Genomic DNA, 26,041 nt, shown 5'->3' on the forward strand with positions numbered 1-26,041 from the left:
AGTTTTGGACCACTGTGAGGCGTTACGAAGCGAAGTTGGACAAGACAAGAAACGAAGAAGTAAATGTTCAAAGAAAACAAGATTAGGAACAGAGAGCAATTCAGAGTAAAATCCGACCCAAAGAGAAGGCGCTGTCTCAGAAAACAGAAAACAGATCATCAGACCTACCTTAAAATTTTTCTTACCGAGACGGAAAAGCTTTTTTCGAAATCACAAAATTGTAAGCAATTTTTTTTCACTGTTACATTTTCCGTAGATAAAAGAGTACATTTTAACTAAGGGCATCGAAAAAGAAAACTTGTCCAGATTTTTAAAAACAATATTCAAGTAAATTTTCAAGTTCTGCGGAAAGTATCACCTGCATAAAAACAGGCGGGTGAGTAATGTCAAAGACACAACTGAAAGATGTGAATACGAACAAAGCTGATATGCTTCTTCAACATTTCCGAATATCAATAATGGTTCGTACTAGTTGATTTATTGTGTGAATTTTGCAACTTTTACTGCTTTGGTTCAAGAATTGTAACGGTGCATACGTACTAAAGTTTGACATATTGACGACACTTATTCTACCGCACAAATAACGCTAAACAAATTAAAGTAAAACAATGCTATAGTTGTTTTGTTTTTTATTTTGTATATTTACATAGTTAGTGAAAGAAAACTTCGCATAGTCCTTTAGGAATATTTTAATGGTTCTATAACATCGATTCGTCATTATTATCCGATGTTTACAACTGCTCAGTACTTTTTTCCGGCATTTATTCATCTAAACCAGAACATGAATTCTGAAATTCAGGAACTGAAACTGAATTACAGAATTAAAATCGAAACCTGAGACTCCGAATTCAGATGCAAAATTCCGGTTTGTAATCCAGGTCATTAATTAAGTTGGGGAAATTAGCTCTAGAATCCACAACAGCAGACTCAACAAGAATTCCGAACCTGAATATCAGTTCCAAAATCTAGTTCCAGAACCCAAGATCCGAATTCCATTCCAGCATGTAAATTTTGAAGTCTGGAAATGAATTCTGAAACTGAATTTAAGAATTAAATTCTGAAACTGAAATCAGGAATTAAATTCTGGTTCCGAAGACACTTCAAAAATTGTGGAGCGGAGCTCAGATCTAAAATCTTGCCCCAGAAATACAGATCTAAAATTCATATCTTGAATTTTGTTCCAAAATTCTTGCTGGACGGAATTTTTGGTACGTATTCCGAACTTCAATTAAGGTACTACATTCAGTTCCGAAATCTAGTCAAGAAACAATTTCCAGAATCTATAATTAGGTTTCATTTCTAGAATCTTAGTTTTAACTTTTGAAACTGTATTCTGAAACTGAATTCTAAAACTAAACTCTAAACCTAAAATTAAATTCAGAATTCAGGTGGATCAGAATCCAGACTCTGGATTTAGTTCCAAATTTTGTTGTGTTTCAGTTACAGAGGTTCTAACTTTAAGGTCATTCGCCTCTTCGGACCAGAAATGTAAAATGTGGAAGGCATCGACTAACCCATCACGCTTAACGTTTACCTTTTATACTCGTAAAGTAGAAAATCGGGTCTGATATGTGTAAAGTAAGATTTATTCACGTCAATAGTTTTGTAAACGCTCGAATATCGCGTGTTTTACTTTCGGATTTCGCGCGTTTTGAGTTTGATTTTTTTGTAAAAACCTTGCAAATGACTTCGTCTCGTAGCCAGTCACTCAACATTCCAATATTTCTTCACTTGACAGATCCTTCTTGCTCACTGTACTTCTGTTCTTCTAGTGCGGAATCAGATTAGAAAAAAACTCGTTCGGCATCCATTTGACATGCCTAATCCATCGTAGTTTCAATTCATATATTGACTTCTCGTTTCATCTTCCATCTTCCCTTCACTATAGATTGTAGCAATTCGTAGCACTCTCCTTTCGATAACACCAAAGTCGCCTTTATGCTCCGTCAACATTGTTTATTGTTTGTTTGGTGTAAGGAAAAACCCGGTGGCGCTAGTTTCTGTCAAATTTGCTCTCCAACAGGCATAAAACCTCCTCTTCTTTTGCATTAACAGATTACAATCACAGGGTATCAAAAAAAAATCGAGAAAGTCGATAAAACCGGAAAAGAATTTTAGTGCAAATCTGTGAAAAAATTTACTAGCCCTAATTTTAGTAGCGATTTTCAGCATCATGATTTTCCTGGCCCAACATGTGAAAAGTTGGAAGCAGTACTCAATTTTGTGTTTGAGCGCGAAGTTCAGTAAAAGTTTGGAAACATTTTGTTCGCACATTGTCGCAAAACTGAATTACCGGTAGCGACACCTGCAAATGAAAAATGAAACCCAAAAAAAGGAGGGTTCTTCCGAAAGTTTTCATATCGGCAGTAGTGATTTGCAACATTTTTTTCGTTTTTTCAATAGTACAAATAGATATTATCAATAAAAGTACACTCGGAGTAGATAAATCGATTTCAAAGTGATTACTACTACTTTTTTAAGTGTAAACTACGATTAAACATGTAAAATCTTCAGAAATGTGTGAGATTGGGTAAGGTTAGGTTTTTGGGATCAACATTTTTTTAAACAGAAACCAGTGTATTGTTGATTTCTCGAGTACTAGCGATCGAGTACCATTTTATTTTGGATACTTTATTTGTTATTTCCGGGCATTCGTAAAATGGTATTGAATAAAGTTTAAAAACATTTTCTTCCACTGATACTATAATTTTTCAAATGAATTTACCCGTTTTTATAAGAAATCGTTAAAAAGGTGAAGTAATTAAAAATCTGCCTACCGATTTGACAGATCTTGCTGAAAGTTTCATCTTTAAATAAGCAGCACCCCTACTTTTCATTCTAGCGTCATTGTGCCAATTGACTCACACAGGTTCTACGGTGCACAATCCATTGGAGATAGGCCCAACACCCCATGCCAGGTTTTTTGGTTTTGGCAGCAATATTTAATCAATCAGAAAGCATCAGAGCTTTCTTAATTGCTATCAATAAAGGTACATTGAATACTCATAATAAAAAATAAGGATAATTTGGATGTTGCTTCTGGATTTTTATTAAATTCTGTTGAATTTCTATTAAATTTCAGAATAAGTATGCAAAAATATTATCAGGTAACATGTTTAAATAAAATTATTAAAATTGCTTAGGAGCCTTCCTGTTTTTAAGTGGGCTAATCTTTGCTCTAATTTCTTCACAATTTGTTTCAGTAATGTCATCTTGAGACAATACCTGTGTTCCGGTCTTGGTATTGATTTAAATAGGATTCACAAAATTGAAAAGGCTGTCAATGAATTAATTCGAATATCCATGTATTAGTATGGAGAGATTTTATAAATCGAAAAGAAAGTAAGGTATAAGGTATAATTTTCCTGAACGTAATAGACATGCGTTTAAAGGAAACTGTACCTTCATATGTGACTTTCAGCTAAGACACTACGCTCCCATGTAAATCGCTGATCATCAACGGCAATCAGCTGGATACATGTCATTATTGTTATGGAAACAACTACACCCAAGAACAACGGACTTTCTATTAGATTAGCTCCAAAAAAGATCAATATTTCTGAGATCGAACCAAACAATAACAGAACATCCTCATTAGCGCAACCAATGAACATTAAGGTATGTGTTTTCCAGTTAACAACCCAACCCAATGTTAGGACAAATAACAGCAATAAAACTTAAGCTCCTCACGATGTTTCTATCCACAAAAGCGACGTCGAACCGGCAATAATATCTAATAATATTCAAAACGTTTTTTATCTCCCTAGAAAGGCTATATAATCACTGTGAAGCCGACTTTTGAACCGAGGCCCGGAGGGTCGAATGTCATATACCAATTCGACGAATTGAGAAAATGTCTGTGTGTGTATGACAAATAATGTCACTTGATTTCCTCAGAGATGGCTGAACCGATTTTCACAAACTTAGATTCAAATGAAAGGTCTTATGGTCCCATACATCGCTATAGAATTCTATCTTTATCCGACTTCCGGTTCCGGAATTACAAGGCAGTATGTGCAAATTTATGAAATTTTTACAAACTAATGCCATTTTTCGAGCAGAAATGCAACATTTTGACGGTGTTTCATTGCCATTTCTGCTCGAAAGTGCAAAAACAGAGCAATCCCCGCCACCAGTGTTTCTCAATTAAAAACGTCATAAGATGCAAATGAAAGGTCTCGAAATTCTTTAAAAACGCCTTGAGAAGTTGATCCAGATCTGACTTCCGGGTCCGGTAATACCGTGAGCTTAGTAAAAATTTTCCATTTCATAAGTATTTTTTTCACAAGTGATGGCGAAACGAGTTTCCGCTTCCGAATGAACCGGAAATTGTGAAGCAAAGCTCCAAAAACGGAACTCACTTCGATTTCTCAGCAACGGTTATATCAATTTTCACAAACCATGGTCCAAAAAAAAGTTCAGTGTATTAAAAGATACTGTGCAGTTTCATCCAGATCCGACTTTCGGTTTTGAAATTATAAAGCGATGAGTAACAAAACCTTCAAACTGTCATAAAAAACGATGCAAACCCGGTATGCATCGGTACGTGCTGGTACGGAAGAAGAAAACACCACCGCCTAGCACACAGCGTGCTTAGTTCAATTTTGTATAGCGTGCCACATTTAAATCTATATTAACTTTAAATTTATATTAACTTGACATAACTGATCACAAATTAATCGTAGTTTATACCGAGGAAAGTTTTAGATTTTATTCAAGTTTGATAAAAAGAAACTTGGAAGAATCTTCTAGTGATGTTTTTGAAAATATAAGTAATATGAGAAAGGCATCATTACACCACTAGGTGCATCAAAAAAAGCTTTCTACATTTTAAATCGGCAACTTGAAGTTTACTAGCGCTTGATCTGGAATAAAAACTTCTTTAAAAAAAGTCAAACAAAATCCTTGCAACATTCCTGAACATGTTTTTGTGGTTGATTAGCACTTCGAAGGAATTAATGAAACGAATGTTCTAAGTTTTCACATTTCATGGAAAAATCAGTTTCGCTTAAATGTTATTCGAGAATCGCCCGGAGAATTCCTCTCTCTTCCTGGATTCCGAAATGATTTCAGTCATACATAACAACACAAGTTTTGAACAGTAAGCCCAATCCCGGGGGACTTGGCTCGGGAGTTTTATTTGAGTTTCAGCTGTGCCACTGTGCTTGCGTAATTAAATGTCCGAAAACTAATTTCCGTGTTCTGCTGGCCGATTCGCCGCTTTCGATACCCTTTTATCTCCCGAATAAATGCGTTGTTCACTCTAGCGCTGTCCAGTGAAATCTAATGCTGGTGTAGGATAATTATACTTCCGGGAATGGAGGCCTTGCACTACTGGAGTAGAATTGTCCATTAAGTTTTCCAGCGATGGGTTCTGAACGGCAATAAAAAGTTATTTTCATTGCTGAAATGATATTTTCAACGCGCTCAAATGCCAACAAGACTATTTTAGGCAAAGTCGAAAATGTAATGCTAGTAATTATGACTGCGAGCATCGGTGAGCCTAAATGGTTTAGATGGAGATCCTCAATTGTGATGACGGTTTGCCTACCTGTATAATTGTTTTGCGAGAAGGATAATATTTGATTACTTGAAAATTGACAGAATATTCACTTAGTTTTACTAGCGAATAAGGTTGCAGTGTTAACATTTTTACTGTCAATGTATATTTTAAGGAACAGATTGACCAAAGATTTCTTGGTGAATTTTTCGCTAGCCTCGAACGTGTCTCTGAACGATAAAAAGGATAACGTTTGCTCATGAAGCTTCAAACTTACTTGTTTTCTTTGGAGCAATGTTCAGATGACTAGTAACTGTAACGCGTACATACATCATTGGAGGGAACGGCACCCAACGAAAAACAACAACTCCGGTTTCTTGCCTGGAGACGGAAATGTTCGATGGGCGGAAGGAAAAAGTTTTCCGATTGCTGCCACCCAATATAAATCGTAATAAATATCAGAAGTTTTGTAACATTTTTCTTTTCAGTGGGAAAATTGAAAGTTTTTTTTCTCGGTAGCTCAGCGTTTTGTTATAAGTTGATACGTTCAGCAGCGATGTGATGATCGGCTATATTTCGCTGCACGAACCACTGATTCTGTAATAAATGGGAATTTGCATTTGAGACGATGACAACTCAGGAAGGAGTGGAAATCTTTTTTTGGACACTTTCTGTTAAATTGGGGATCATTTTAGTTCAAAATCGCTTGATAATAAATCATTAGTTCCACCAAGTTAACTGCAACGAATCTTGATGGAATTCAGAAAAAAAAGCTTTCCAGATCTACATTAAACGTCATGCTAGCGTATCCATATTCCGTCTCATACAAAATTCACCATATTTTAAGTGAACCTCTTCCACCGAAAATAATCCCTGCCTTCCTACGGGGACGGCCAGCTATAACCTGATCCGTTGCTCTTCGCAACGCAGTACATGGCTCAACATTTGCATGCGTTTGTGCCCATTTCGAATTCCCAAATATGCCCTGATAATAACCCGAACGAGCAGCGCAGCGGTTTTGCATGATAACAAAGGCGAGAACAAAACCATAACAGGAAAAAGAGAAAAAAAATACAGCAACGGAGATATGATATTCCACACAACCCATCGGCGACCAGTCACCAGTGCTCGACCGCAGCAGAGTCCGGGAAGGATACCGCCAACCATTGCCGGCAATCCCAGCAGCAGCAGCATGATAGTAATCTTGATCCTCTAAACGAGGCGGGTGGTTTACGAGGAAAACAGAAAAGCTAAGCGCAGTGCCACACACATCGGTTGCTTTCACTTTCACTAAACTATGCGATGGGTGGTGGTGGCTGGTAGGTTAGGTGGATGTGCGTTGTTATCCTTGTATTCTGCTGGCACGGAGCGGCATCACAGAATAACCGAGAAAAACCGATGACACTCTCGTATACGACTTCTGTTGTTGTGAGCCCGAATGGGGGGTTTGTTATGTAAAACGGGTTTCAACACCGGGGGCCGCTTTTTAGTTCAAGAGCAACGCATACATCGATCGGAAATAGTAGGTATCTACGGCATGGTTGGTATCCAAGCGAATTCATCGACTCTTCTGGGGGTGGCGGTTGTGGGCTTGGGTGGCCGCTTGGTTGACTGGAATGTTTTTCATTCATTCGTTATATACCATGCTTGCCTAGTGCTGCTGGTGGTCGATGTTTCTCGGCTTGCACCAATACACAAACCTGGCCGTCAACCGGCAGAGCGGCGAAGTTTGTTTTTCTTTTCGGATCCTCGGTCGTACAGCTGCTTTTCGGTTGCTTTGATGTCGAGCGGTGTGGGAAATGTGGAGTGAAGTCACTCACTGAAGCCTGGAAATTGGTAGAATGAGTCCGTTCAATGCGTGTGTGTATGTGTGCGCGCATATGTCGACAACAGGAGCACCAATACAGTACTGATTAGGAGCAATTCATCGAACACATACACTGGCATAGCCCCTGCATGACGACGGATAAGCTTTTCCCATTGCAGCTTGTCGACCGAGATTAGTGAGAAGTGAAAGTGGTGCAGCGAACACGGAAAGGAAAATTAAAAACGATGTCCTTGTCGCCACATTGGAAGCAATCGCATGTTTTTCCTGGAAAACTGTTGTATTTTCATTTGTAAATGTCGCACATCGTTCGTCCGATGATTTTGCTTAGCACGAGAAATTTAGTGAGCAAAATTATGTTCCTCTTATGCTGGGTTGAATTTTCGCTTATATTGGACTGAGTTTTGACTTTTTTTTATTAAATCCTTTTTTTTTGTTTCAAAGACAGCATATGAAATTTAGTTTACAATAGCAATGTTGTTTCAGTTTTGTCTTTTTCAGTACCAACATGCAGAAACATGACATAATTTTAGAAAATTATATCAAAATTAGTAAAAGCTGTAGTAGTATAATAATATAATATCAATTGTTAAAATAATTAGGTTAATATAACTTAACAGAAAAGGCAAATTAGTGATATCACAGACAAAACTGGATGATGCGAATACGAATAAAACTAACTTGCTTCCTTTCCACTTGTCAATGTCGATAATCGATGTGATTAGTAGTGTGTGAATTATGCAAGCTTTATCTACTTCGCTTTCAGAATTGTAGCGGTGCACCTATACTAAATTATGACTTTTTCATGTCAAAAATATTTTACGAATAAATAAGGCTATGCAAAAGACGAACATAGTATAATAAAAATAGTAAAAATAATAAAAATAGTAAAAATAGTGAAAATAGTAAAAATAGTAAAAATAGTAAAAATAGTAAAAATAGTAAAAATAGTAAAAATAGTAAAAATAGTAAAAATAGTAAAAATAGTAAAAATAGTAAAAATAGTAAAAATAGTAAAAATAGTAAAAATAGTAAAAATAGTAAAAATAGTAAAAATAGTAAAAATAGTAAAAATAGTAAAAATAGTAAAAATAGTAAAAATAGTAAAAATAGTAAAAATAGTAAAAATAGCAAAAATAGTAAAAATAGTAAAAATAGTAAAAATAGTAAAAATAGTAAAAATAGTAAAAATAGTAAAAATAGTAAAAATAGTAAAAATACTAAAAATATTAAAAATAGTAAAAATAGTAAAAATAGTTTAAATAGTAAAAATAGTAAAAATAGTAAAAATAGTAAAAATAGTAAAAATAGTAAAAATAGTAAAAATAGTAAAAATAGTAAAAATAGTAAAAATAGTAAAAATAGTAAAAATAGTAAAAATAGTAAAAATAGTAAAAATAGTAAAAATAGTAAAAATAGTAAAAATAGTAAAAATAGTAAAAATAGTAAAAATAGTAAAAATAGTAAAAATAGCAAAAATACTAAAAATAGTAAAAATAGTAAAAATAGTAAAACTAGTAAAAATAGTAAAAATAGTAAAAATAGTAAAAATAGTAAAAATAGTAAAAATAGTAAAAATAGTAAAAATAGTAAAAATAGTAAAAATAGTAAAAATAGTAAAAATAGTAAAAATAGTAAAAATAGTAAAAATAGTAAAAATAGTAAAAATAGTAAAAATAGTAAAAATAATAAAAATAGTTAAAATAGTAAAAATAGTAAAAATAGTAAAAATAGTCAAAATTGTAAAAATAAAGAATACATAAAAAATCGAAAAAATTGTTAATAAAAAAATATATTAGGAATATTAAATATGGTAAAAATGATAAAAGTGATAGAAATAGTAGTAAAAGAAATCAAAGTGGCAAGTTTTTAAAATACTTGAAATACTCGAAATATCAAAAATTCTCAAAGTGCTCAAAATATTCAAAACGCTTCGACTGCACTCTTATTTTATGAAACTTATTCATGCAAACTTTGAAACTTATGCGGTTTTTTCTGAAGCAAATTTTCAAAGCTGTGTATTGTTTTACGCAAATTTTCATTATTTGGAATAATACTAAAAATATTGAAATTTCTCGAAAATTTAAAATTGTTTAATTACTCCAAATATTTCAAATTCTTCAAAACCAATACATTCTAAACACTTCAAATACTCTAAATACTCCAAATACTCTAAATACTCTACTCTAAATACTCTACTCTAAATACTCTAAATAATCTAAATACTCTAAATACTCTAAATACTCTAAATACTCTAAATACTCTAAATACTCTAAATACTCTAATTACTCTAAATACTCTAAATACTCCAAAGACTCTAAATACTCTAAATGCTCTAAATACTCTAAATACTCTAATTACTCTAAATACTCTAAATACTCTAAATACTCTAAATACTCTAAATACTCTAAATACTCTAAATACTCTAAATACTCTAAATACTCTAAATACTCCAAATACTTTAAATACTCCAAATACTCTAAATACTCTAAATACTCTAAATACTCTAAATACTCTAAATACTCTAAATACTCTAAATACTCTAAATACTCTAAACACTCTTAATACTCTAAACACTCTAAATACTCTAAATACTCTAAATACTCTAAATACTCTAAATACTCTAAATACTCTAAATACTCTAAATACTCTAAATACTCTAAATACTCTAAATACTCTAAATACTCTAAATACTCTAAATACTCTAAATACTCTAAATACTCTAAATACTCTAAATACTCTAAATACTCTAAATACTCTAAATACTCTAAATACTCTAAATACTCTAAATACTCTAAATACTCTAAATACTCTAAATACTCTAAATACTCTAAATACTCTAAATACTCTAAATACTCTAAATACTCTAAATACTCTAAATACTCTAAATACTCTAAATACTCTAAATACTCTAAATACTCTAAATACTCTAAATACTCTAAATACTCTAAATACTCTAAATACTCTAAATACTCTAAATACTCTAAATACTCTAAATTCTTCAAAAACTCAAAATACTACAAGTATTCCAAATACATAAATTATTTAAAAATGCTTAACATATTTCCTGTACTCAAAATAATTAAAATACACAAAATGCTCCAATTTAGAAACTATTGGAAACAGTAAAAATGTTAGACACAGCGACATAAGTTATAAATAAGCATTTTAACTGGTGAAAATACCGATAGCACAGAATATAGTGAAAATGATAAAAACAGCAAAAGATTTGTATAACGGAAAAATAATGAAAGTTAGACAAAGAAATAATTGTAAAAGCAGTGGAAATATTACATATAGTTAAAATTATAAGCAAAGGGAAATAAAAGTAAAAGGCAAAACAAGTCAAAATAACACGAACACAGAAATATTACAAATGTTAAGAATTGTTAAAAGGATAATTTCAGCAATAAATATAGTAAATTTTTATTTAATACACAAAAGGTATGCGAAAAAACATCACAGAGTAGACTCGAGCCAAATAAGATAAAAACTACAAACATTGCAGAAAATGGCGATAATTTTTCGGAACACATTTACATTTCTATAAAAAATGTGCTTGTTAAATTAGTTTAGAATATACCATATATTCGAAAATATTCGGATATAGAAAAAAAAATCAAGATTGGTAGATTTGCCTCGTTTAGTAACGTCAGTTTCATCAATCATACCCAGCAACGTAAGTGTTACAGTGTACTAATATATGCTCTTTTTTTTCTTGCAGATTTGCAGTAATTTTCGAAAAGGTAAGCTCAAAATATTTGTAATCTTTTGGAAGGTTTCTAAATTTCATATTACGGATTTGCTCTGAATATTAAGAAGCTATTCTGCATCTAACTTTATTCAATTATCGTTAGTTATTAAAAACAAGAAATATCTGATTTGTATGATAACGGGTCATAATCTTTGTGAACCTGAGTCTTCTCTTAAATAAATTTCGGTACCCTATATCATCGTTCACGATTTTCATCCACCAGCAATCGTTAAATGCTTCAACTTAAAAATTCCAATTTGATTAAAAATCATCAGTTTATTATCTTCGCTAGATCAAAGTTTTAACATACTTAAGAGTTATGCTGAGCTCATGCTTTCCATAAACAAATTTCGTCCAGTTCAGCTTCAGTTTTGAGTGATTTAGCAAGCTATCGGTTTTTTTCGTAATACGGGATGAGAATCCCTACTGCGATCCGTAGTGGTTGGGCCGCTAGCATTCCCGTGACCAATGAAATTAACATGGGAAATAAATAACGCCAAAATAAGAGATCAGAGATTACACGCCACAATACTACAGGGAAAAAAAGTTTCCTTCGCCCATGCTGATCAGGCTCTAGCAACCTTAGCAGCAGTTCGGATCTGCAGTGCCACTATGCTAGCCACGCTAGGGTGGCAGCCATTTCTCGGTAATAGTTCCGAAGTGGGTAGAATGGAAGGTATGAAAAGCAATTTACACTTTCCACTTTTATTTGTGCGCTTTCGTGCCCGATTGTATGCCGTATTCTAGATTCGGCTTCGCTTTCGCCGGAAAGCCCCGTGAGGTCCTCAACGAGGCATGATATATTTGACTTGTATTAGCCGATTCATCACTTTCCTAAGCTGCCGATTGGGTGTAATATTGAAATTTGCTAGCATTTGCTGACCGGTGTGTCGTGGCGCGTTTGGTGACGGTACTATAATTTTTGATTCTCACTTCTGGAACTTGGACACTTCTGTTAGCTGCTAGGTAATTGAACTTGTTTTCCGTTCGTTCATGCTTGACTGTAATTAAAAACTGGTAGTAGCTGCGAGTAGATTCCATTATCTGATTGAGGGACTTATTCGTAAATGTTCGTTTTCTGCAGATGATGGAGTGAAATTCATTAAAGTTCTCACTTGGACTTGCTCGGCAATTATTTGGAGGAAACTTTTACTGCGCGAAGTAAGCGAAATGGCAAACCTGTGCAGTAAAGTTTTCTATTTCAATTTGGTTGCTAGCGGAAAGGTCTGCTGTGAGCGCGCTTTTGGCTCCACGTGCTCTGTATTGTGTATTGTACTGTGAATTGTAAAAAGAAAACAGATCAATATTTGATTGAATAAAATTCCGTGAACCCTTCCTAGGAAACGACTTTTGACATCTTTATGGGTGCCGTCCATATAGACCCCTGTATATATGTGACGAATGCATAGAAAATTTTTGTAACATCCACTTCTAAGTAACAGCATAATAATCATGTGGCAAAACAGAACCTGATCAAAACACTTCCGCTTGATTTTTATGTCCTCACTTCAACACTGTAAAACTGTAGAATATTTTAATGAACTGTTTGTTGTGCAGACTCGCTGAAAAAATTCAATAGTAAAAATATAAATTCACTTGCTACAAACAACAACAACGTAACAAATCTCAACATCACTAGTAGCGGACGGCGAAAAGCCTACGTAAATGTTGATTCGCTCTGATCGCCAAACTTTCGTCGCGAATACGATGCAAAAATGACTAATTTTAATTGTTCAAAAATCGTTTCAGATTTTCAGTATAGCCTCGTACGATATCTCTCGGCTTCTACTTAATCGGTACGCAATTTCCAACCTCTCAAATGAACTCCAATGTTTGTCGATGCAAGTAAAATGCTTTGTGTGTATCACTCAATGCTTCAGCAAGCCCTTCTTGTGTTTAGCATAGATCCGCCTGAAGTAAAGTTTTTAATTCTTTTAAAACATTTCAGCTGTCTTCTTCAAACGTTAGAACCACTACCTCACAACGATGTGTTGCAACACAATTTTTTCTTCGTTTCTTACTATTCACCTCGTGCACTGCACAACCGGTCGAATTGAATGAATGAACTGCTTCCCCAACCCCATCCAAATTCAATTATTTTTTGGAATCTTAATTTATTCTATGAAAGCAGGTTGGATCGCACTGAAATTGGGGGTATTTACACGCATCTCATATACATCAGACATAAAATTTCGATCTGTTGTCGCTGTATTAGTGCCTTTTCCGTGCACATGATTCAAGAAAAGAAAGAATTACTCAGCTCAGGTCTGAGATTTGTTTGTTTAATAAAAAATCCCATCCGAAAGTATATCGTTATCTCATTGTATTGAAAAACACAAACGAATCTCCATCCCTCAATCTTTAGTTTTCACTTACAACGAATTGTTACATCATATCACATAACGCCACTGTATTCAACAACGATTTGGTCTCATAGATCGATTTGCGTTGTGCGCTATTCGTTCTCAATCAGTGGCAACTATTTTCATCAGTATTCAACAGCCGAAACAACTGCACTCGGACTTGTGTAATACGGAAGATGTTAAACAATTCGTTTTTCTACAAACCAAAATCGTTCCCAGGAAATAGTTTTTGATTTTCTTGCATTGCAAATATAAGCAAAGTTTTATTAGCATTTTTTATGTTATTCGCTTGTCCCGCCTTATTGGTTGTAAACGTCCAATGACGCAGTATTTAAAGGAATCTTTGCAATCAGTTAGTCGCACTGTTTATTCAATTTGTATTGTGTGCAGTTCTGCGACCGTTCAAGTTCGAAGATCAAATAGCTGTTACTTCTGGTTCCGGAGATACGATGATGCATGTGGATCTGGATAAAATACAGTAGCAGGCGATGGAACCATAAGACCTTTCGCTAGTTTTTGAAAATTGGTGCAGCTATCTCTGAGAAAGTTGATTGATTTTTTTTTACCGTATTCACAAACACTGACGTACACAGACAGGACAGTTTTCGGTCTTGACGAGCTGATTCGAATGGCATTTGGTATTCGTTTATACTATTCAAAAATCGAATTCCAAAGTATGAATTGCAAAAAATCTGAATAAGTAATGTCATAGTCATAACCGGATTGATGTCAATACAATGAAAAGTATGAATAAAACTCAAAATTTTATAATCGATTTTTTCAGTTAGGTAAAATTGAAGGGCTTAGAACAAGACACGACCGTCAACTAAATCTCGAGCAATACGTTGAATAAAACCGAAATATTCCGGGTTCTGTATAAAACTTTAATGACGACTGCGTCTTTGAAATTTCCTGTTACGCATGTTAACGTTGATTCTAAAACATTTCGGAGCGCAATTTCATTGGATGAAAGAAATGTGAACTAAATTTTTGCGTTAGCTATTTCAGAAGTTAGAATAGACATGCTGGGATTAGGATAAAACTTTGGACACGTCTTCAGTACGGCAAACCATTTGTTTTGCGGTAATGGAGAGCCCAACTTGAGTCACGATTGATATTTAACATTTGCATGCACTTTCTACTAATCGTTGTAGTTCTAAAACGGATCATTTTTTGTATGAAGATGGTATTCGAGAAGTTGCAATCAGATCCACCAAACAGGAATCAAATCAATTCTGTAAAATTCGCAGAAAAATTTCAGCTTGAGTTGTATAATTCTTTCCAAAGCATATCATGAAAAACGGAGACTTACAAACTAGAAATATTGTCAGTTATTGAGCGCAGTGGGCTTACGACACGTTTTTCAGCTAATAAAATAATGTAATTATTTCCCTTTATTTCCAGAAATTTGACTTGATATATATATCCGACGTTTCTTCTGCTATTATCAATAAGATAACATAGGCAATCGGATTTGAAGTCGGAGGGTGGTATAGGAGCAATTCCATATGAAATCAAGGATCGATTTAGTTTTGTATTTTTTATTTGGCTCGAATTTTGCATAAATTTTTTTCATGACCAAAAAGAACAATTTACACCATCAGTTTGCACTAGCGTTACTTTTGAGAAGGGCCTAAGAAAAAACTCCATGGAAATTTTTAAAATTACGAATCTGAACTAATTGATTTGCCAAAATAACCAACTCAGTCTAATACTATGTTTACACTATGAGTTAAAACAAGTTTTAACTCTGATTTAATGTTTTAAGCGAAATAACATGTTTTACTTTCGCGTTATTTCATTGTCAGTAAAGCACAACCCTGCTAGCATTTTCCTTCACTTTTCGACTATGCCAATTGACAAGCTGTTCAACAACAACAGTTTTCCATCAAAGTAGCCTTGTAATCCTAATAAAACAAAACTGAAAACTGGTACCAACGTTGCCAGGTATACCGATTTCTCGGTATTTATACAGATTTTTGACCTCTATATCACAATACAGATATGTTCTCCCAAAATACCGATAATTCACGGATCACACAGATAAGTACCGCTTTTGGTTTTTAGCTTGATTAGACATGAGAAAAGGTTGTCTTGGTCGTGGTGACATTTTCTACTACTTATGTAGAAGAAATTCTGATATGGTACAGATAGATTTTTGCGCCGAATACAGATTTTTGGAAAAATGACCTGGCAACGCAGATAGGTCCAACCACTTTTCTTAGTGTGAACAGTGCGGTTTTAACTTTATATTACTATCGTTAAAATATGTTATTTTCTGCAGGTGTGAACATAGTATAACAAACCGTTGATGAGATATAGTTTTTTCAAAGCAATTTTTGCTTAGGCCCTTCTCCAAAGTAAGGCTACAGTTAAAATGAACAACTGAAGTTACACTTGTCCTTTTGGTCATAAAGAATAATTATGCAAAATTTGAGCCAAGTAAAAAAAAATACGAAAATGATTATGTTTTATTTTGGCTTGTAACGAAAATTCACTTTAGTTACCTTTTGAAACCAGGGAACTATAATAATTTATTTCGTTGAAGAACAATTCAAAATCATTTGATGCAGATATTGCGGATATGAAATGTTCTGGCATTTCTCAATCGCAGAATATGAACTAGTGACAAGATTTACTTTGCTAATAAATTGCTTCCCGGGAAATTTGTGGCGTCTGCTGGTCGTTTGGTTTTCAAAAGTATGTGGTAATCTTAAAACCGAAAGGCTCACCTTCCACTGAATTTCACGTTAAAGGTTCATAAACAATTACGATCTAAACTTGAGATTTTACTACATCTGTTTAAAGATTATCACCTGTTTCATGACTGGTATGATTCGGATTCAATGTTAATAATTGTTTTATCGCATTCCGAGATAGATATTGGAAGTTTTGTTGTTTGAACTACTGTTGTGAACTTGGCTTATATCATCATTTGTTACTGGTTGTGGTTTGCGGAGCCGGCTTATCGAGAGATTTTCTTCGTATTTTCGTCTGCTTACTTCTTGTTCTAATTACTGAAGTTCCTGAAATGAGTCGAAAATCAATCACATCAAAAAATGTTATCTTCAATTTAGCCTTTTGATTCAGACTTACAACACAGTGGGTCTATGGGGTTTGGTTTCAAGAAACCGGTTTGTGCTACTATTAGCTGAAAACGGGAGCGGGCCATTCCACCGAAAGCCATTTTGCCGAAAGTCGTTTCGCCGAAAAGGTCATTTCGCCGAATGGGTCATTTCACCGAAAGTCGTTTCGCCGAAGAGGTTATTTCGATGAAAGGGCCATTTCATCGAAAGGGTAATTTAGTTTACATCACATAATGAGTTAGAAAACTTCCAGTTCTGGTTATTCATCAAAATTATCTATTTGTTTTATGTGTCCTAGATAACTGATGTGATGCAGCCATATAATCGAAGCCAAGCATATAAACCTGTAGCCGCTTCGTTTGTCCGGTCTATTTAATGCTAGGTCTCTATATTTCAGTTACTCTAATAAAGTCAACAAATTTTCTTGGGAATTCCGTTTTGAAGATTATGGAATATAAATAAAATGAAAAAGAAAATAAAAAAATCATTCAAGTCTCTCTGGACTATTCCAGAAGTTCGATTGTAGTTCAACAAAACGGGAGTAAACAGTGTCAATTTTCGTTTGTCTTTATATCAAATCAATTCCAATAACGATATGGAGTGTATTGAAAAATTGGGCGAAATGACGCTTTCGGCGAAATGACATTCGGCGAAATAGCTCTTTCGACGAAATGGCAATCGGCGAAATGACCTTGATCCGCTGAAGGCGACCGTGAATCTGCTTATATTTGGGACATCGTCTGGAAACTTTACGTATGCTTAGAGGTTTATGTTGAACTGCTGATTGACGTGCCAGTTGATAAGCTGGGGCACAATAGGAGATTGATAGTACCTTTTATCTTTCTCCAGACAGGATCAGCCTAGAAGCCGTGTAAAATCCGGCGGCCTGAAAAATGGAGTCAAGAGTAGATCTACTGGGTTCCTCCTTCCATGTCATAGAAGGCCCCAATTGAAGGTTTTTCCGTTTTTTCTCTTATATAATATCAGAACTTTTCTTTTTTACTAAACTGTCACTTGGTTCAACAAAGTGTTATTATTTTTTCTTAATTTTTCAAGACAATGTTTTCTTATCTATTCTGTCGACCTTTTTTTTAACTATTCTTTTCGAACATAAAGTTTCACGGTGAGACAAACCAAGAACTATACTAAACTAGAATCAGAAACTAGTTGCTCGTTAGAATCGGTACATTCGAAAATAATCAAATATAACTTCAAGTGAGCTAACTATCGTTTTTTTATCATCATAGCACTTCAGTTTAAAACTAATTGAAAAAACACCATATCTATCTCTCGGTAACCGGCTGCCTAGAGATTGAAAAACTAAAAAAACTATACGTTTAAAAACCTACATTTCGTTATAAATTCTTCTATTCGGGGAATCGGCTGGTTCCAAATCGACTGACAACCGTCCTGAGAATTAGAACTTTATCGGGTGACGAGCCTTTTTCTAGTTTCAAACTTTAATAATAGTTTACACATCGACTAATAACGTTGGAATCAAAACTAATATAAATGTACCAGTTACTATTCCTCAGTCAAAGTTAGATAGTTCGTGTTTCCTGAATTATATACATTATATAAAAACAGAAAAGTAACCGATTCGATAATTGTCAACAATCTAACATTCGAAGGTCGATTAAGTCTCTCCTATTTGGAGCGTCTGTTGCAGTGAGTCATTAGTTTTAACCCGCTGGGAGGCCGACCAATTTGAATACGTAAATCCGGGCTAAACGATGCACTTCCTCCGGTTTAATCAAAACCGGATTAGTTGCAAAGTACTGTTTTGAGTTTTTTCGTCAACCATTAGGCAGAGGCACCGCTAAGTCCGGGGCTGGTTATGACAAAAGGCGAAACAACAACGACCGTCCGCACCGTTCCGTGTCGCATTTTTGGCGGAAATTGCATTTGAATATACGCATTCGTTCGTTCGCATGTCCGCCCGCAGCGGTGCACATTCGTTTCTCTGCCAAACTAATTGAGTTCAATTGCCGAAAAAGCGAGCGCATCAATGAAACGAATTTGACCTACAAAGCGGCATTTTGATGTCATAGCCACTGAACCGCATATCTTAGGGGGTGGTGGATTCCGTTGGCCGGTTAGTCTCCTTGCCAGCTGCGACTTTTTCAACGGGTGATGATCGACGCCGACGGTGGATTGCAGTTGTCGCAGTACGATAAGATTTGGGAAGTCGGCTTCGTAATCGTACGTGCCAACATTAGCCCGCAATCCCCTACACTACGTGTGCTACATATCAAACTGGATGCAACTTTCGGAGCATTAAGACAATAGCAGCGAGTTTTTGCCGCCAGTGTGCTGCGCTTTGCTTTTTGAACACTGGCGATGGCGGTGGCGGCCGTGTCCTCAAAATATGGTAATTAATGAGCAATTAAAAATGCATGCAGCGGAATGTTTGCTTGCCCATGCATGCGTGGAGTGTTTTGGTTACTGTTTCATAGGAGCCGTTTTTTTAGGAAGTTGTTTCTCTTGAATTTTTTAAACATTGCACCACTATGGAAACATTGCCGAGGTTTGTGTGCAGTGCGCTTTTTGCACAACCTCTTTTTGTTTGAAAACAACTACCGCACGCATTGAACAATCGTGCGACAAAAGATTTCGTTGCGATATTTCTATATAAAAAAAAGTTGTCAAATAAGCGAAGCAAGTACAGACAAGTAAGAAAAAAACCTGCGTAATCCATTGCGTTGGGTTCTGTTGTTTATGTTTGATAATTGCAGTGATCAAATTTCCAAAATGTTTTAAAACTTTCAACTGTCATTTGATCCATTTCGTGGGGAGCCAGCTAAGCTTTAAAATATTGCGAATCGTCATGTCTGAAAGTCATGTTCTCGATACAAAAAAAAAATACACACAAACAGAACCCCTTCGGAAACAGCCGTCAGACATTCCGAGACGCAACTGTTTTTTTTCATGATTATTTCATTCCACTGCAGCTACTGCCGGACAAACAGCAAACGTAGAAAACTTCAACCGATCAACCCTCCAGAAATAAAAGCGGCCCTCAACCCGATGAACTGGAAAAAAAGAATCCCAGTCAACCCATTTGGCGCTGCCAGTTCCAGCAGCACACTGGAATGGGGGTATTAAGAAAAATACGATGCCAGCCAAATTAGCATACTCTTCCTTCCACCCACCATCGCATGCCAAGCTGTATTCCCATATATAAGCACCTAAAGCATGCAGCAGCAACGCGTTCTATTTATTTTCTTTCTTGTTTTTTGCCCAGCTAAGCTGCATCGATCCATTCGGTGAAAATTCAAGTTCGTGTCGAGGATTCGACTGCTCCCCGCCACACAGCCGATGGGATGCTACAACCGGGACGTTTGGTTTATATTCCGGAAATTCACATTATGCAGCACAAGGGGGAGCTGTGCTTGTGGTTTAGTGAAAGTGAAAATCGGAATGCTAAAGCATACTGCAGTATGAAGTGTGAGGAAGGACCGCAAGGAGTTAAACTTAATGCGGCGTTTGGCTGCGATACCGAGCTTCTCCTGTTTGTTTCTTCTGCAGTTGAAAGTATGAAAACTGACGCTATCGGCTTCTCATTCCAACCCCTGCAACCCTGGGTATCCCTGTGAGAATGTGTACAGCCCCGTTAGTTGCATATGAATGAGTCCGGAACGAACGAGAGTGGAGATCTTCGAGAACTCGATATCAATATCATTTCGGTTCCGTTGCAAGTTTGATATCGATTTTTCAACGCTATAAACTCACTTTTTGTCACTTGCAATTTTATTGCCAAAGAACGGGTTAAACCCTCGGAACTTTCGGCCAAACCCCGCACCACCCAAACAGGAGCAGCAATTGCCTAAACGATCCCCATTCCGGGACGAAAAACACGGCTGAAACTGAAATATTTTCTCATAAAATTGCATTTTATCGCCTGTTCTTACGGGCATAAAATTTACACCCCATCAGCTTCCCGCTCCGCTGTACGTTCTGAACTGCGCTGGTTGAAAATTGTACAACACACACCCCCCCTATACGGGTGAAATGGCGCATTGCACAAGGCCGGAACGGACTAAACTTTATCATTACATTTTCCCGTACCCGTACCGCCCGTACCGCCCTCTGGAATAAACTGGGTTAAAACCCTCGGAACCTGGGCCGGGAACGCATTCTTCGACAAGACAAAGCCGTTTGGGTTGGTTCTTTTCCATTCCAGCAGTTCGTGGCAGCATCTGGACGCAAGAAATGGCTTCCCGGATCGAGAATAAATGATGCGCCCAGATGGAGTGGAAGAAATGGCATCGAAAGGAGCACTGGTTTGAGGCAAATAGGGGTGGGCTAGGTATCCGGTGCGAACATATTGACTAGCATCAGCTTGGAGTTTAACGGTAGCAATGATGGATTTGGCTAAATCCACCGAGTGTGAAGTGCATCTAGGCGGAACAAATTTCACTTGAATAGTGAATGTGATTTGAAAGCAATGTGCAATGTTTCCAGAGAATTTATTGATTAGTATATTAGTATTCTTTGTGTTCGATAAGTTGATATGGCTGTGAATGTAACTTGCGATGTTAGGCCTCACGGCTGATTCTTCAAAACTGCACAGGTCAACAATTGATGACAGTTTGGAACAATTCTAAATATATTTAAAGTTTCCTTTCATCGTCATTTTAAATAAAGCTTTAAAATTTCTAGCACAGTCCACCCTATTATACCGAAAGTCAAATCCTGGTAAAATTCAACAGCAACATATAGTACTGTAAAAGCATTTATTTCAATTTAAGTTTACAGAAAACTCAGAAAAGTCATCGCTGTGGAATCAGAATATAATCTGTGTTAGAGTTTTTGACCACTATTTCCTGTATTTCTGGAATCGGTAACGGGATACTAGTGTAGCTAAAGATAGTTCGTTCAGTCATCAACTAGCAAAACCGTGTTTAACACAGTTTCGGAGAATTCTAACGTTCTTTACATCGTGACTTAAAATTACTGCTAGAAAATTGTATCACTCATCATTCTATAATCTATGAAATTTTATTAGCTTTCATATAAAATAAAATTAATGAAAGTGAGTTTATTCGTTCATCATTTATAAAAATCTGCAATCTAGATAACCTTTTTTCAGTTTATAAGTATTAGCTAGTTTTTGCTTAGTCAGTTATAATTAAACACTCTTTGAAATCAAATTTTTTAAGCATCCTATTATTCCGGATCCATAAATCGGAATTATAATAAGGAATTTTCTTTGAGCTTCCATTCGTTAATGAGTATGTAAAAATTGGTAAAATCGTCTTACCTTACCTTACCTAACAGCTATAGCCCTGTGGTGTCCTTTGCTGTATCAAGCATACGTCTCCACATAACTCGGTCCATGGCTGCTCGTCGCCAGCCACTCAAGGCACGGATGCTACTGAGATCACCCTCCACTTGAGTCCACTGGTTAAGTTGTCATGGGGAAATTTTTGTTGTACATTCCGTGTAATTCCAGAACCGGATAAAATTCAAGACTTTTGTATCGGACCGCAAGCCTTTTCATTTGATTCTAGGATTGTGAAAAGTGAGTACACAGGACCCAAAGACCAGTATTGATTTTTTTCTGGATTCGATTTTTAGTTCCGGAGTTACAAAGTGATATGTGCAAAAAAAAATCATTTTCTCAGAAATGATTGAACCGATTTTCGCAATCTTTGATTCAAATGAAAGATCTTACAGATCCATGAATTGCATTTAGATTTTATTTGAATCCGACTTCCGGTACCGAAAGTATAGAGTGACAAGTTAAAAAAAATAATTTAATGTGTTTATTTTTGAATGTTATTATTTAAAAAACAACAAGTTTCTTGGAACTGAACAACAATTCCTTCAAATTTGCTTGATTCGCTAGTTGATGGTTTATGAAATTCACTTTGGCTGAAGCGGTTCACAATTTTTGGTTCCAGAAGTACAGAATGTTGAGATCGAAAATTTCAAAATGGAGCTTCCATCGAGCTACATCGATTTCTCATATAAATGTTATGAACATTTTTACACGACTAGGCGTTATTGCGTCAAAGGTTTTTCTTTCAACAGTCATGTGCAAATGTATATCTAAAGATTTTTTCGTTTCCGTTTTCGTAAAACTGTTGAAGAGCTTCAATAGTACGTCATGTCCCACCCGCCATACCCATCCGACATTGCTTCTTCTAAGTTTCTCTGGTCTTGGTGGCTTGACCCAGTAGAATCTTGTTTCATACAAAAAAAAAAACAAAAATTGGATTAGACTTCGAATAACGAGAAAGGCGAAGATGGTCTTGATCGTAGAATTCATATGGAACCAAAATGTATTCTTAAATTTCTCTACGAATTACAAAACAGTGGAGTTTTCTTGTACACCCAGAAAATTAGGTTATCTTAATAAATTGTTTTTTTTTTGAGGTCAGACTTCGTCTTTGTTATACTAACAATAAATGATTAAAATTGAAATTGATGTGCTGATAAAGATTTTTTTTGCGCTTATTGCTGAGTCGTATTAAACATTGCCAGCATTGGCATTGGCATGAATGATATTTTGCTACTAGAAACAGCAATATGTTAGGACTGTGATGAATCACAAAATTTAACTTCTGTTCAATTTAAAAATTTCTGTAGTAGGCGTGAAAATAACTACCGATTTAATTCTAATATTGAAGGCGCGCTTGAAATGAGATTTGTAAGAAATGTTCATATCTGATACAATTCTTACAAACGGTACAGTTCAAAACAACTTACATTATGTATAAATTCGCTAATGAACAGAAACCGAATCTTTCCGAAAATGTTAAGTGCGCGGAGGGTGGTGTATAAACAGATCAATAGTGGTGATGTATTCGAAATTTTATTTGGCAATAGCGTGGTGATGAAGTAATATCATCAATAGAAGCAGCAAGCGCTGTGATTAATGATTGTTATAATGATAATAAATACATAATCACAAAGCATGTTATGCTGCTGATTAAAAAATATTAGCCAATTTAGCTTGAATATCACACGCAGAAGTATCGCCACACAAATTCAAACGCACCATGCAAACACTACGCCTGCTGTGTGTTCGAGACATACACAATACTGCACACCTGTTACTTCTAAAAATACAATTCATGCAAAATAGCGTTTTATTGGGTTTAATCTAAATATTGCAGTGTATGCTGGAATCAAAACAGCCTTTCGTCGCTATATTCGCTATTTGGAATGCGGGAAAAAAAATTGTTATTCATATTGCGAATTTATTCAGTAGAGAATTTTTTATTGATGAAAAGATAATTAAATCTTGCACGAATCACTTCTGTATCGAACTGAAATGTAGTGGAAATTCAGCATCGAAACATCATCGGGGACTTTTCTCTCTTTCGATTATCTCTAGGTATGATTTTGTGGATGAAGATTCGTTATCAATTTTCGCTGACACAAAAATCACTTGTGAACTTCGAGGTTCAGAGTTTTGTGGAAGCTTGTTTCATGAATAAAAATCTCGGAATTGATTTTATCAGTCACAGAGTTTTTTTCAAAAACATCTCGTGATCTGATGTTTTCACGAGTGATAATGAAATTAACCTTTTCTGATCATGATTTTCCTAGCACTGATTTCTAATAGCAACAACATCAAATAAAGAGTGTGTCGAAAAGTAGTTAGCAACATTGATTATTGAATAAAAAAGCGAAAAAAAACATATTTTGACATCAGTTTTCGATATATTGTAGAAAAATTACCTTTTTATGCATTTCACTGATTATATTGAAGAAAATCCTAGTTTCTGTGAAACGCTCGCACTTTGGACTTGACATTCTTTATTAAATTCTGCACAGTTACTTTTGTGACTCTCCTGGTGGCAGCTGTCCAGTTTTTTTTTGAACTCCTGCATGTTTTGGGACACTGTACCTTCATTCCGAAAGTGCCGCTTGACAATTCCCAATACCTTTCAATTGGCCGAAGATCCGGGTAGTTCGGTGGGTTGATGTCCTTTTCCACGAATTGTACATTATTTTTTGACAACCACTTTAGAACGGAGTTGGCATAGTGGGCTGCATCCAAATCCGACCAGAAGAGAGGAGGAGCCTTATGCTTTCTGTACAGTGGCAGCATTCTCTTCTTCAAACATTCTTCCTCGTACACCTTGGCGTTAATTGTGCCCTTCGTGAAGAAAATCGACGACCGCAAACCACAGGTACAAATTGCTTGCCAGACCAACACCTTCTGCCAAACTTTTCCATCGCCACCGTGGTGTCAGCGTCGTCAAGGTCCTGGTACACCGATTTCGTATAATATTGCGGTCCGGGCAGCGCTCGAGAGTCTTCCTTGGGGTAGGTTTCGTCGTCAATCAGGATGCATTCGTCTTTATTCTGTAGAATTCGGTTGTATAGATTTCGCGCTCTTGTTTTTGCCTGAACTTGCTGTATCAGAGACTTTTTCGGCACCTTCTGTTTCTTGTACGTTTTCAGGGAGTTCCGAATTTTGATCCGTTGAATCATCCCGATGCCGGTGTTGAACTGCTTGGCCAAATCCCGCGTCGACGCCAATGGGTTTTTCCTTATGTACTCAACCACTTTCAATTCTCGGCCGGGCTGGCTGGGACCCGTTTTCCTACCGGATCGGGGCAAATCCTTCATGGAAAGGGTCTTACTGAACTTCTCGATAATATTTTTGACACTGGTGTGGTGCACTTTCACCCGTTTTGCAATTTCGTTGTACGTGACACCACTTTCTGAGCACTAAGTGTGCAGAATTTTCTTTCGCGTTTCCGGATCAAATCGACTCATCATTGAAACGATAAACCGTACCGAAACCAATCGATTGCGCAGCTGTTATTGACATGTAAACAAACATGACACCACAAAATACGCTGTAAAAAAATAAGCCATTTCAGAATAATAACTGTTTGAATGTTGCTAACTACTTATCGATACACTCCTTATACAATAATTCATTTAGATGTCCATATGCTAATAGAACGTTTGAAAAAGAAGAGTGTAACTGTGCTTAATCCGTTTATGATCTTTAATGATGTCAGTTGATGAATCAATGAATTCTTGCACAATTTCTATTTATCTATCGTCGTCTTCCTTGGAGAGATCCCAAAAACCTACCAAGCTATCAGGAACGCTGTTAGCTGATCGATCTAGACCTTTTATTTGTTCGCCGAGATCTCTCCAGAGTAATTTTTGTGACAGATCTTTTGTAATATCGAAAGCTCGAAATGTTTCTCTGAAATGTTAGGCAAACAAAATTTAGATATCCATTCTCGAAATCTTTGATCTCATCAATTCCTGAGAATTCAATCCGCTCGCACTAATTAGGGCTATAACGAATCTTTCTTCAGTATGTGTCATATGCTTCCTCTCTCCCCATTTTTTACCACCTGTGGGCTCAATTAACTTTTGCCGCGTTCAGCTTCTGATATAAAAAAAAAATGGGGAGGTTTTATGCCTGCTGGAGAGAGAGTTTGTAAATTTCAGCTCCAACGGGCTTTTCCCTGCTCTCAAATAAATAAATAAATAAACAATCTATCATATTATTACTAGATTCAGATGGTT

The 26,041-nt window shown here is 35.8% G+C and overlaps 1 protein-coding gene across 3 annotated transcripts in view; it reads left to right on the forward strand.

Moving 5' to 3' along the window:
* The window catches only part of LOC131429679 (zinc finger protein chinmo), a 200,650-nt gene that overhangs the window by 67,496 nt on the left and 107,113 nt on the right, over positions 1 to 26,041 (forward strand). For all 3 annotated transcript variants that reach the window (XM_058593968.1, XM_058593969.1, XM_058593970.1), the window contains one exon: positions 11,050 to 11,071. The gene's annotated coding sequence lies outside the window, so the exon portion shown is untranslated. The remainder of the gene's footprint in view (positions 1 to 11,049; positions 11,072 to 26,041) is intronic.

The sequence above is a fragment of the Malaya genurostris genome, chromosome 2, assembly GCF_030247185.1.
Source record: "Malaya genurostris strain Urasoe2022 chromosome 2, Malgen_1.1, whole genome shotgun sequence".
Classification (NCBI taxonomy): domain Eukaryota; kingdom Metazoa; phylum Arthropoda; class Insecta; order Diptera; family Culicidae; genus Malaya; species Malaya genurostris.